The sequence below is a fragment of the Bacillus rossius genome, chromosome 1 (genome assembly GCF_032445375.1).
Source record: "Bacillus rossius redtenbacheri isolate Brsri chromosome 1, Brsri_v3, whole genome shotgun sequence".
Lineage (NCBI taxonomy): Eukaryota > Metazoa > Arthropoda > Insecta > Phasmatodea > Bacillidae > Bacillus > Bacillus rossius.
This window is the reverse complement of record NC_086330.1, coordinates 71,689,019-71,701,266: the sequence shown is the minus strand read 5'-3', so window position 1 is coordinate 71,701,266 and position 12,248 is coordinate 71,689,019. Positions and strand designations below refer to the sequence as shown.

Sequence of the window (12,248 nt, the reverse complement as noted above, 5' to 3'; positions counted from 1 at the left end):
CAGTTTCACTTGATAAACACTTAGTGGAACTGTTTTCCCTAGTTATGCTGTCAACTTAACTGTAAGTATTGTAGGGCACGAGCGACCACTATTTGTTTTTGAATTAGCTTCATGTTACTTTCTTTCTCTATTGATTATTATGTATGGTAACGTGAAATATTCCGTTAGGAATGTCCTGATAAATTGTTTTATTTTTCTTTATTTAAATTTTTATTTGGACGTTGTCTTGAAGAAGAGTGTTGTGCGTGTTCGATTTATAGTATCTACTAAGTGAATTCATTTTGTAGTATACAGACATTGGAAGAGCCATACAGGTTGTCTTGTAAGCTTTTTCATTTAAATGTTTTGATGGGCTCCGGAAGTAGACAACGAAAATAAAAATTTATAACTCACTTTAATTCACTCTGAGCTTTCGAACGCACATAAACCAAACAAATATTTGCTGTTAATATTATGGTGAGAAATTTTACTGACGTGATTGTAATGATAAATATTTTTTAAGTTAATTTTTTGCTCTAAAATATTTTCTATATTATTAATGTGCGTTCACACTTAGGGTAACTAAAACCTGTTGCGGAACAGGTTTCGAGAGTGCGCATCGCACTCACCATACGCGTAATAAAAATATGACGTAGTTTACTGCCGAACCTCTCACCACCACGAACATCCAAGAGTTCCGTGTTTCCCAGTCAGAGGCGGCTGCAGGATTTATTTTTGTTTAGGCCCGGACTGTACCGCAGGGGCGTACGCACAGTTTTGGGAGCCCGGGCTCTACCGGGGGGTCTGGCCACCGCAACAGATGGTGGTCCGGGGAATTTTTAAAATTCAAATGCAATGTTACGTATGCTCTCGCTCTACGTACACGATGACGTCTGCGTGGCGCCTAACCGCGCGCCCGATGCTACCCGGCCAACAGGAATTATCGCGCGCCGCGGGCCAAGCATCGGAGCCGCTCGGAAATGCTCGGCGGAGTTCGTGTGGCGGGCTTTGAACCGGACGTCGCCTACGCGGAGTTTCCGGTCATGTAGGCCCAGAACAATCTCCGATGTTTTCTACCTCAAGTTCCAGGGTATAAAGGGTCCCCAATTTTCCCTGGGACGGATAGACAGCTCCGAGTCGACGACCGAGGTGGGGAGTTGCTGCCGCCCAGAAGCTACACCGTCAGAACCTCGCCTGCCTGCCGTCACGCTGCCCGACCAAACTCCACTCAACTTGGTAAGACACTTCATCGTAAAACTGTGTGTGGAGCTAACAACGACACCGTTAAGGCAGCTAGACCAGTTGGAGTAAAACTTGCAACCGAAGAGGGGCTAGCGGTGACGGAGGCAAGGTTTCGAGCTGACGGTGTGTGAGCATAAAAACCCACCGATAAGAGACATATTTTTTATTGATTAGGCTAGAAACAGTAAATCCCGAAAGCAACGGTTACTACATTTTGAAGAAATAACTGGAAGGTCAATATTTGTGGGAAAACTGGTTGAGTCGTTCCTATTGCCAACCTAAGATTTTAAAGTGTAAATGCCAAACAAGGACTTGCAACATTTACAGCAATATCCACATCAGTACAGCATACATGTTCGCCTTTGAACTACGCCTTTTAAACTTGTAAATAAAGTAACAAGTAAATTGAAACGTAAGAAAAGATTCGAAAATTAAGGATATTAATTGCTGTTTAACTTATCTGTCACTTGTTTACCTGTTCAGTAATGTGTAATAATTATGTTATTAAGAGTAATATCAGTCTTAAGTGGTTTAACGTAAATAATTAGAATTTTTATAGTTGTGTCTTAATCGAGTTTCCAAGTCAGAAAACTTGTTTACTATTCAAACAGCAGATTTCCTTGTAGTATATTTCATTAATGTGTGTAAATGTTCTGGTTGGAGCAGTAAAAAATGGTTTATTTTTGCTGTCACGTAATTTGTTTTGACAGTGTAAGCCGATGCTTCCCCGCCGGGGTCGCGTGGTAGTTGACGAGCCGCAAGCCCAGTGTTTTGTTAAGGCGGTTTCACTAAAATAAGGGCTCTGCTAATCATTTGTTTTGTCTGTTTGTTCGCAGTTACTTTCGACTTCTGTTACGATCCAAGGCTCTGAAATCAAATGTACTTCGTTATAATATTCTGTATTTAATCTTTGTATGTCATTAAGGGTATGTGTTTCTGGATGAATAAATGTGTAACACATTGCACACCTCTGTTTTCCATTTCATCCCTTGTGCCCCTCGCGTTAGACACGAGAGGTTACAGCAAAATGGTAAGTGTGTGGCTTTCTGAGGGTAATTTGTTTCTCTCTGAAGTCATATATATATGTATATATATATATATATATATATATATATATATATATATGTGTATATATATACATACATACACACACATATATAATTCAAAGAATTATTTTTAATGTATAATTGTGTGTCATCCAAATACACTTTAATATCTATAAAGGTCACACAATTAATTGTTAGGATTATACTTGAGTTAATGTAAGGTTATTATTACAACACAACTCGTACGTTAATGTAAAATGTTACAAATATGCAGGTGGATGTATAGTTTAATTTCATTGCAAACTGCCCTTTTTAGAAGAGCAGAAGATTACAGTTTCTTTTTGTTGATTTACTTTTCTTAATGTTTTCAAAATAAACTTAACTTATAAAATGAATTGTGTATTTTTATAAAAAGTCTTATTTACATTTATCAATTTTGAAAATGTTGTGTAGGCCCGGGCCTACCCGCCTACCCGCTGTAGCCACCACTGCCAGTCATTTAGACGTCGGGAGTATGGTACATTGTAGTTGCCAAGTGGCTGCCTCAGCACTACTACGAAGAAAAAAAGGGACAAAGATTATTGTAAAAAAATTATAAATTATTTATTTTTCAATACTCAACAGCTATATACATAATATTTATCATTGTATTGCATTGAATTGATAGCAATTACGTCATACTAAACACACGAACCCACACAACGTTTTCTGTTTAATAAGGTTCTATTTTTTTAATTTAGCTTTTCTCCCGTCTGAGGGCTGCCAACGAAGATGATATTATTTTCACACATGCCTCGGATTCGAATCCTGTTTCTGCAGCTGCAGCTTCCCATGCGTCATAGCAACATAGTTTATTAAACCTTTGTGGGTACTTTACGCTCTGAACAATTGCTTGCCATCGCAAAAAGCAAAAACAGTCTATTCAGTCCAAGCCATTAAAGCAAGTAAGTGGGCGAAAGCAAGAAAGTAGCGAAAACCAGTAAGAGACGTTCGGCTGGAGCGGTAGCCTACAACTCACGTAGTTTCGGTTCCCTACCACGTTCGTGCAACCTCGGATTTCTCTCAAAAATTGAAATTAAAAAAAATCGAAGGGTTAGGTTAGGTTAGGTCAGTCACAACATGCTTGTTTTCATTGGAAACTTCTGATTTAGCGGCTGAAGTGGCGTTAATACCAAAACGCAAAACTTCGGAAATCTTCGGAAATTCTTGCAGGCAGGGGCGTAGCCAGGGGAGGTGGGCAAGGGCGCCCATACCCGGGGGCAGGGGGGGGCCGTGGCCCCCCCCTAGCTTTCAGGGAAGGAAAAAAATATAGTGTAGTCAGGTGTTTTACTTTAAAGAAAATTATTTAAATTCGGTATTATGTAGAAGTGATTCAACACGAAGATATTATTGTATATCGTTTTTTACATGTCTATTTCATTTGTTATGTTAGTTCAAGCATTAGTTTCTGCTGCTGCGATATAAGGTGTTGTGTACAGGGAGAAAACGCTGTTCAAGCGCAACGCCCGTGGCGAGTCATTCCCCTTCGTATTCCTACCCAAGCTCGCGCGATAACACAACACAACAGATTTAGACCAGTCAGAGTTAGACGACGCGACAGTTGACATGTGCTTGTAGACGGCGAAATGTTTTGCTACTTTTTCGTCATAATAATGTGTATGTTCACAAATAACATCTCAAAACAGAGATTTTTCAATAGTCTTTAGGTCTACCTACAGTTTTATGCATCTGGTCTAGATTTAGTTTAGTGTATTCAGTCAGTATAAATAACTTAAGTGCAAATAAATAAGTGAAAAGTGTAAAGATAAAAACCATTGTTATTATGTAGTGTTTCTTAGTTTTCCTCATTCGTCACATCCGCTCAGAATATTCACAATTTTTAAGGTAAGCTAACACCTTTAAAGTTACTCAAATAAGAATTATTGTTCAGAAAAGTCTACAACGTAAAATTTATGTTGGAATTTTTAATTTAGAGGAAAACCACTTTTTCCCTTCAAAAGTGTTTAAAGGGATAAGGATTCCGCTACCTTCAGTAGACTCGAAAGCAATTTACACTGGAATCTCGATTTTACGTATGCTCACAGTCGCTTGGATTGCATTCGTAAAATCGTTATCTTCATAAAATTTCAAACACCCCACCCTGTGAAGATACATGTTATAATTTATTGAACGGAATATATATAATATTATATAGTAAAAACAATGACTGCTGTCTGCCCTCTGCCCTCCCCTTATTTTTTTTTTTAACATTCCACAACTTGCTTCATTGCACGAGTGATATAAAAGCGACATCACAGCGACTAAACACAGTTGCACCACGCATTGCATCATGTTAACTTTTGTGTGGTGACAGTAGGTTGTCCGACATGCCTTTCTTGGATATCTTTCCTTTTCGTAAGACGCGTGTTACTAAAATAAATTTATATTTGAGTTTGCAAACTTGTCCACTCCTTGCCAGAGACGACTGAACACAGACGAGACTATCCAGGGTCGGGTTGATGAGCTGGAAGAATTCCCTGCCTTGCATTTTTATGGACTTCACCTTATCATATTTATCAGTTAATCTTTAACAAATCAGCTTGAAAAATATTAATGAACGCACTTTTAGTAACATAATCGAGGAGAACAAGCACACAGTTCAGTGTACACCTGTACTGTTTCATAAAAGTGATCATAGGTAGGGACTGGAAAAATTCGCGGTTTCAATGACCACTAGGATAGACTAAACGATTCTCCTATGTACTCTGGCAACTATCACATGGTCATTGGCTACCGACTCGGGGAAACTGTTTACTGCGATTCTTATGATTCGATACTTCTTTTGTTGAGTGTTTGCCATTGGCTCAGAGTCCTTCAGGTAAATTGCGGTCCAATCACTGACGCAGCATTAAGCTAAACGAGTTTGGATTCCAGCCTGTCTCGAAAGGAATCCGCGAATTTTTACGGTCTTTAATCATAGGCTTATTTGGTGAAAAAAAACGCTGCTCTTTAACGACAGACATTCATTAAAAACACAGTACATTTTAGTGCGAGAAGCCCTTGAATTTGTGATAGCCATAGGGAATTATTTGTTTGTATAGTAAGTTAAAAAAAAGCTTAGTTGAAAATCCGCTCGTCACGTCTACTTGCTGCGTCACATACCATTTTTGAGCGTTTTTTACTGGGAAACCGATGCAGCGAAGGTAATTAATGCGAAAATTGTCAAGATAATGCCTAATGGCTTGGGTTGCTGGATATTAGCGGAAAGGAGAGGAAGTAGCTACTCAATATCGTTTCTTTCTCTCACGCTTCTCAAGGTTTCAAGCTCAGTTGCTATGTTCACGAGCTGGAAATGTTGGAATGGGTAAGGAATGTTGAGTATAGTTCATTTGCGGTAAAATAAATATTTTTACAGCCTTGGCATAATTTTTCAATCTAAGAAATTTCGAACTTTGCGACAAATAAAGTGTACCTAGTCCATTTTTTCTTTTCGATTTTGAGTTTGATGCCGCAATAACTTATACAATATTCACTAACGGTAAATGGCTGTTGTATTAGCTTTAAAATATGAATACGCTGTGCATTAAAAATTAATATCTTTATATGTTTTCATAGTGTTTTTTTAATTTTTTTAAAAATATATTTTGGTGTCAAATTTTCCGAATTTTAGATGGTTCCTGAAAAAAATGTATTCGTAAAATCGCGGCTTCGTTCAGTCCGGGCTCCGTAAAATCGAGGTTCTAATGTACTCTTAATTCTGAAGTTAAGTTCTGAACATGTTATTTAAGGGTTTATCAATGCCGTATTTACGCGCAGGCTATCTAGGCTGTAGCCTATGGGCCCGCACCACAAATGGGGGCCCGCACCACACGACACGAAAAAAAAAAATTATACTGCGATGTGGATCTTCTTATATTCTTAAAATACGCGTCGACATAGTATGTCCAGTTGTTTTGTGTGGATTAATTGCGCCGAACTAAACTCTTCTGTGGAAAGCTGATATATGAGTTATGTCAGCATTTAGAAATTTTCGATTATTTTCATTGGTTTTGGTGTCACTTAATTCCTTAACATCTAAATACTGTTTGGTTAAATAGTCTAGTTTAATAATAAACTAATTTTTTCTGTGCTTTACTACTGAATCCATCTGTGCTAATTTTAAATGATAAGCAATTATGATTCATATCGAAACATAGTAATATTCATTTAATTGTGAAACAATTTTTGACTGTAATTATAAGCGTAGTTCAGGTGTTACATTTAAAAACAACTGTTTTCTGACTGTGATAACATACTCAAATCGTTTCTCTCCCAAAGTTGAATATTTTGATCAACACGTTTTAAACTTTATAATTATTTTAATTTAATTTGTACGCGACATTTATTTAGGGGTAAAGAGAGCAATTAGTTGAAGGACTGTATTCTTGATATCCGTGTACCCGAGACGCTTCAAAAGTATAAGGACTCTATTCCTGCATTTGTGTTTCTAAAAATTCATTTGTTTCAATAAAATAGTTAATATTTAATTAATAAAGTAGCCAATAAAGATTTTTTTATGGCGAATGAGTACTGTGGTCTATTATTTTAGTAACAGGACAAAAAATTTTAACAGGGTCAGAACTGGAACTATTTTATGGCTAGTAACAAGCCGCAGTTAAGTCTTCCAAAATATTAAAAATACTTCATACCCCTAAGTCTGGCCCCCCCCTACAAATTATCATATGGGCGCCCTTGGAGGTGGGGGGTTAGGGGTTCAACCCCCCCCCCCTTAGCACCAAATCTTTAATTAATTTCTTATTCATCGCTCAAACAAATTTCATATTAAAATTAATAAAAAATTTACCATTACAATATTTAAATTTAAGTACCAAAAACTGCTAAAATAGCACTATTTTACACCTTAAAATCCAAATTTTGCCAGTGGAGGACCCCCGGACCACCCGCTTTAATACAGAGGGGGGGAGGGGGAGCATGCTTCTTAACACCCCCCATACACAAATCCTGGCTACGCCACTGCTTGCAGGGAACCGAAACTATGTGAGTTGTAGGCTTCCCTCGGCTGGAGTGCACGTCCAGACCCACTCTGTAACGTTTTTATTTTTATGTGACTGTGGAATACCGACAAGTGGTGGGGCGCTGCGTCAAGATACGCGTGTTGCAGTGACGTGTCGGAACGGACTCGTTGCGCAACGCGGAGAGTGCCAGTGCACGGGCAGCGTCCCGGAAGAGCCGGGTGAAGCGGGGCCACGTCTGGACAGCGTCTCTCGGCCACTCGCGCGCCTGGCCGCCAGACGCCCGGCGGGGAATGCGCCTGGCGCCAGCTCCGCCCACCGCGCCGCGCCGCATCTGCACCGCACATCAGACCGCGCCCGCCACCGACAGTCGAACATTTCTGAACTGCTCTTCTGCAGCGACTGGAGGAATTCACCAATCCAGCGATCGACAGGACGGGCTCTAAAAATAAACATCTGTACACATTCGTTCTGATTTCACGCATTCGTTGGCTGGTAAGTGTCTGCGAGTGTTCTTTGATGGCAGGTTTGTTGTTGGCTGGAGACATTTCCTCATGGACTGTGGGCCAAATAAGTACAAGTGTTTGAGTTTCAGCTTGTCGTAAATTTAATCTGGGAATTTTTACCCGTCTCTTATGATTTGTCAATAAAGGTGCCAATATCGTGTGTCATGGTAGACACAGCTGGTGCGTTTTAAAATCTCGTATAGTTTTGTTGGTTTGGATTCCAGTGCAATTTTTTTTATGTTTCATTATTTGAGTATTTAAATATATTTTTCATCTAATTATTACTATTTATTCAATTATTTAACACATTTTGTGAAGATCACGCGTAAACAGATGCTCGTGTCAATGTTTACATCAGATTCTGATATTTATGGTGGAAAATTTAGATAAAATGTTAGCATCATGCACAGAGGACAATAATCTGTCGATATCGTACATCAGGCACGTAACATGGCCACGCATTACCACTGCGGCCGTCTCTTGTCACTGGCATTACCACGAACACGCGAAGGTCGTACCTTAACTGGAAGCAAAATCACGTTAGCACATGCACGTTCATCATTATTTAAACATCGAAGTTTTCTCAACATTTTCGGACAAAAAAAAACTTATCGTACTAAATGTCTGTATTAGTGTATAATAGTACGTTCGGCACAGGGTCCTGGGTCGAGGAGCGCGGTGCTGGTCCACTATTTTGCATTGTGACATGACGGCAGCCATATTGAATTATGACGTCACTGATGTAATTTTCGATACTGTTGCAATTTTGACTTTTACCTTTGACTCTGATCTTTGAACTTGAACTTTGGCCTTGGTCGCAATTTTGAATATCGCCATTTTTGCTGGAAGTGACCCACTTCCCTAATTTTGCACTTTTCCTTATGGTTGCCCTTTTGACCTTAAACATTTTTATTGACTTTGACCTTTATCTCCTCCGCTATATTGAATTTCGCCAACTTGACATCAAGTAACCCAATCACATACATTAAATTTACGTTACATTATAAACTTTCGCCATGTTGAATTCCTACATCATCTCCGCCATCTTGGATCTGATATCACGGCCACTTTTTTCGATTCTGACGATACATCCGCTATCATGTTTTCGTCAATTGGAGGTCACCATCTTGAGTGATGCCACGACCGCCATTTTGATTTAATGTGTTCTACCGGAGGTTGTAATCTAGGATAAAGTCATCTATGTTTGTTCCTAGAGAACTCCAGCATCGCCCTGTCTCATGCACATAAGGTCGATGTACCATTACCTGCCAATGTTGTAATGGATTTTATTGACATACCAAATCAAATTATTCTTTACAAAATACATTGGAAGCGAATTGATTCAAACCATTATAACTCAGACCTATGGGTTTGAAAGCATACGCCTTTGACCACATATAAAAAATACACATATTGGGTACCAACAATAAACATACGAATTCCACCAACCACAATGTAAGCATTTTACGATATTTAATCGCTGAGGGGTGATTGAGGGGTGATATGGTTTTGAGATAAATAGTTACAACTTCGAATCTCTTCAAGCATATTAAAACTACAAAAACAATTTTACCATTTTGCGAAAGTATTATACGAATGTATTTCCAGCGACAGGTTCAAAGCTGTGGGTGGTGGATGGGGTCGGCCATCTTAAATGAACTTGACCTTGACCCCGGCCGTCATCTTAGATTAACCATATTGAATGTCGCCATATTGGATTACATAATTTCTATCTATCGAAATTATGACGTCACAGCAACCAATTTGCTGTCTAGAAATTTCCGCCATCTTGGATTCCGCCATTTTGAATTGTGAAATCACCATTGCATTCTATAAAATTAATAAAACTTTTTTAGTAAAATTCTAATTAAAAACACGATTTCGTCATTTTGAAATTATGACATAGCCTTTGCACTTTTCGTTATGGCTTTCATCTTGAAAATAAAAATTATTAAGCTATAAATTCGAAAACAATTATTTCAATAAAATTTTAATAAAATTATAATAAATAAACCAAGTGTAGTTATTGTAACAAGTAATTTTCCCTGAGTTTTATTGTGTTAAAAGTACACTACGCCAAATGAAAAGTTGGGATCGATATGACAGGTTGTTTACACGAATAATTGATAGCTTAAAAACATGGCAGGCCTTGTAAAGCTTGCTTACTTACAAGATAGACAAGATAGAGATCAATGATTGAACCTCTCCAATAAAGAAGAGTATGCTGCATGATGACAATATTTTTTTTTGTCTTCAACGTGATTATGCTCATAGTTCTCTGATCTCGACAAATAACTTGAATTGAAAATTTTTGATGATTTAAGGAAGACTGAAGATAATGGAAGTATTTTTACAATGAAAAGTGAGAATACATTCAAGCCTCTTGATAAAACTGAGACTGTAAATATTTTCTGAATATTTATAGTAAGGTGAAAGGAAGATGAAATCAACTGCATAAAATATATATTGCACATAGAGGGACAATCCAAATGTAGCTATTAGTTGGCAGACTGAGACATTTTACTTCTTCTGTGTGTGCGGAAGACTTTTCTTGCATGGTAGATATAATATATTTTCCATATTTTAATTCCTGATAGAAGAGGGATTCCTAGTATATAAAAAAACTAATATTTTAATGGAAAAAATTCCGATTATTTTTTTATATTTGTGAGTTGAACAAAAATAATAAATCATTATTCTAATTTTTTATGACATAGCCTACTTAATTATAATACTTATCCACGATGTCACATTAGTCTTTATTGTCAAATGTGTGTCAAAATATTTGTACTTTTTGTAGGATGTGTATCCAATGTGCATCCTTTTTGTCGACTGTATGTCGTAAATGACTAAAGTATGTCCAAACGTGTGTCCTTTTTGTCGAATGTGTGTCCTAGATGAAAAAAGTATGTCCAATTTGTGTCCTTTTTATTGATTGAATATCAAATTGGAGTTATTTTTGACTAATGTGTGTCAAAATCTGTGTCCTTTAGTCAAATATGTGTCATGTATGACTAAAGTGTGACAACTGTGTTTTCTTTTTGTCCAATGTTTGTCCAAATGTTTTTCCTTTATGTCGAATGTTTGTCCTATTTGAAAAAATTGTATCCCACTGTGTGTCCTTTTTTGAATGGGTGTCCAATGAGGGTCGTTTTTGTCGAATGTGTGTCCAAAAGTGGGTCCTTTTTATCGGACATGTGTCCTAGATGACGAAAGTGTGTTCATTTGTGTGTGTACTTTTGTTGAACGTGTGTTTATTTCTTTTAATGTGTGTAGTCATGTATGCAGTCAGGACTAAATATTTGTTGTTTTAAAACCATTTGGTCTTATAGTAAATGTAAAGTATTTTCTAGAGATTCTTGGTTCTATTGTTAGCCTAAAATATGCTTTCTTAGTTGGTATAGATAATTGTAATAGATTATATCCATACTATAAGTCTAATATTTTAGAGACTCTTGTCTTACCTGCTTGAAATAGGACATATTTGTTTGAAAGGAATGCCAAGTATCAAAAAAGAAGGGCTCTTTTTCGTATTCCTTGATCTATATGCACTTCATTGAAAGGATATCAAGTACTGACAAAGAAAGCTTTTTTTCTCGGAGACACATAGGCCTATATTCATGTATTTGGCACTCTAGTATTTATAAGGTGCATCAAATACATCCTTGATGGTGGGCATAATGATACGGTGTAACAAATTAATTTATTTGGACAGTTGTCTTGTACAGAGTCATTATTCGGAGTGAAAATGTTTAATAAATGCGACGAAAGTTGATGGGAAAAATAATTTAAACATGTTTGAAACCTTAAATCACTTTTAACTTGAACCGAGACGGGAATCTATCGAGTAAAATAATACATTGGAAGGCAATTTTTTTTATGATTTTGAAGTCTCTCAGGACCCGAAGTCCCAAAGAGCCTCCTAACCAAGCGCTCAGTAACGAGGAAGCACATTCGGAGGGGGGGGGGGGGGGGGGGGGAGAGAGAGAGAGAGAGAGAGAGAGAGAGTTCCTGCTGTAAGGAACACACACAGAAATTCAGATGTTGGGGTTATTGCTAAAATAAGCGAGGGTTTCCAGCATGGCACAGTGCATTTAAGGCGCGCATTTACTACGTCAATCAAATTGATCACCATTTATTTAACAATAAAAAAATATTATAATAATTTAAACAGGTACGTAGACACATATAAGTATCGTCCAAGCGAGGAGGGAAAGGACAAGCAAAAGTTTTCACAAAAAAAAATACGCATGCAAGCGTCGAAACATTTAAGAAGTAAGCTTACTGCAATAAAATATAGCCAGCAAAAATATGATTAGAATACAAGGAGGTCAGAATATTTAATCACAAGTAGTGGTAACTCCACATTAATTACGTTCATAATGCCAACCACAAATAATGAACACGAGCAATAGCAAGGCTCGTTAACGCATAAAGAAAATCCATACAAAGTAAATTAAAAAAAAAAAAAATACACTAAAATA

At 37.5% G+C, this 12,248-nt stretch overlaps 1 protein-coding gene across 1 annotated transcript in view; it reads left to right on the top strand.

The window, feature by feature from the left end:
• Positions 1-7,451: 7,451 nt before the first annotated feature.
• The window catches only part of LOC134537508 (probable cytochrome P450 6a14), a 73,800-nt gene continuing 69,003 nt past the window's right edge, over positions 7,452-12,248 (top strand). The window contains exon 1 of the mRNA XM_063378024.1: positions 7,452-7,753. The gene's annotated coding sequence lies outside the window, so the exon portion shown is untranslated. The remainder of the gene's footprint in view (positions 7,754-12,248) is intronic.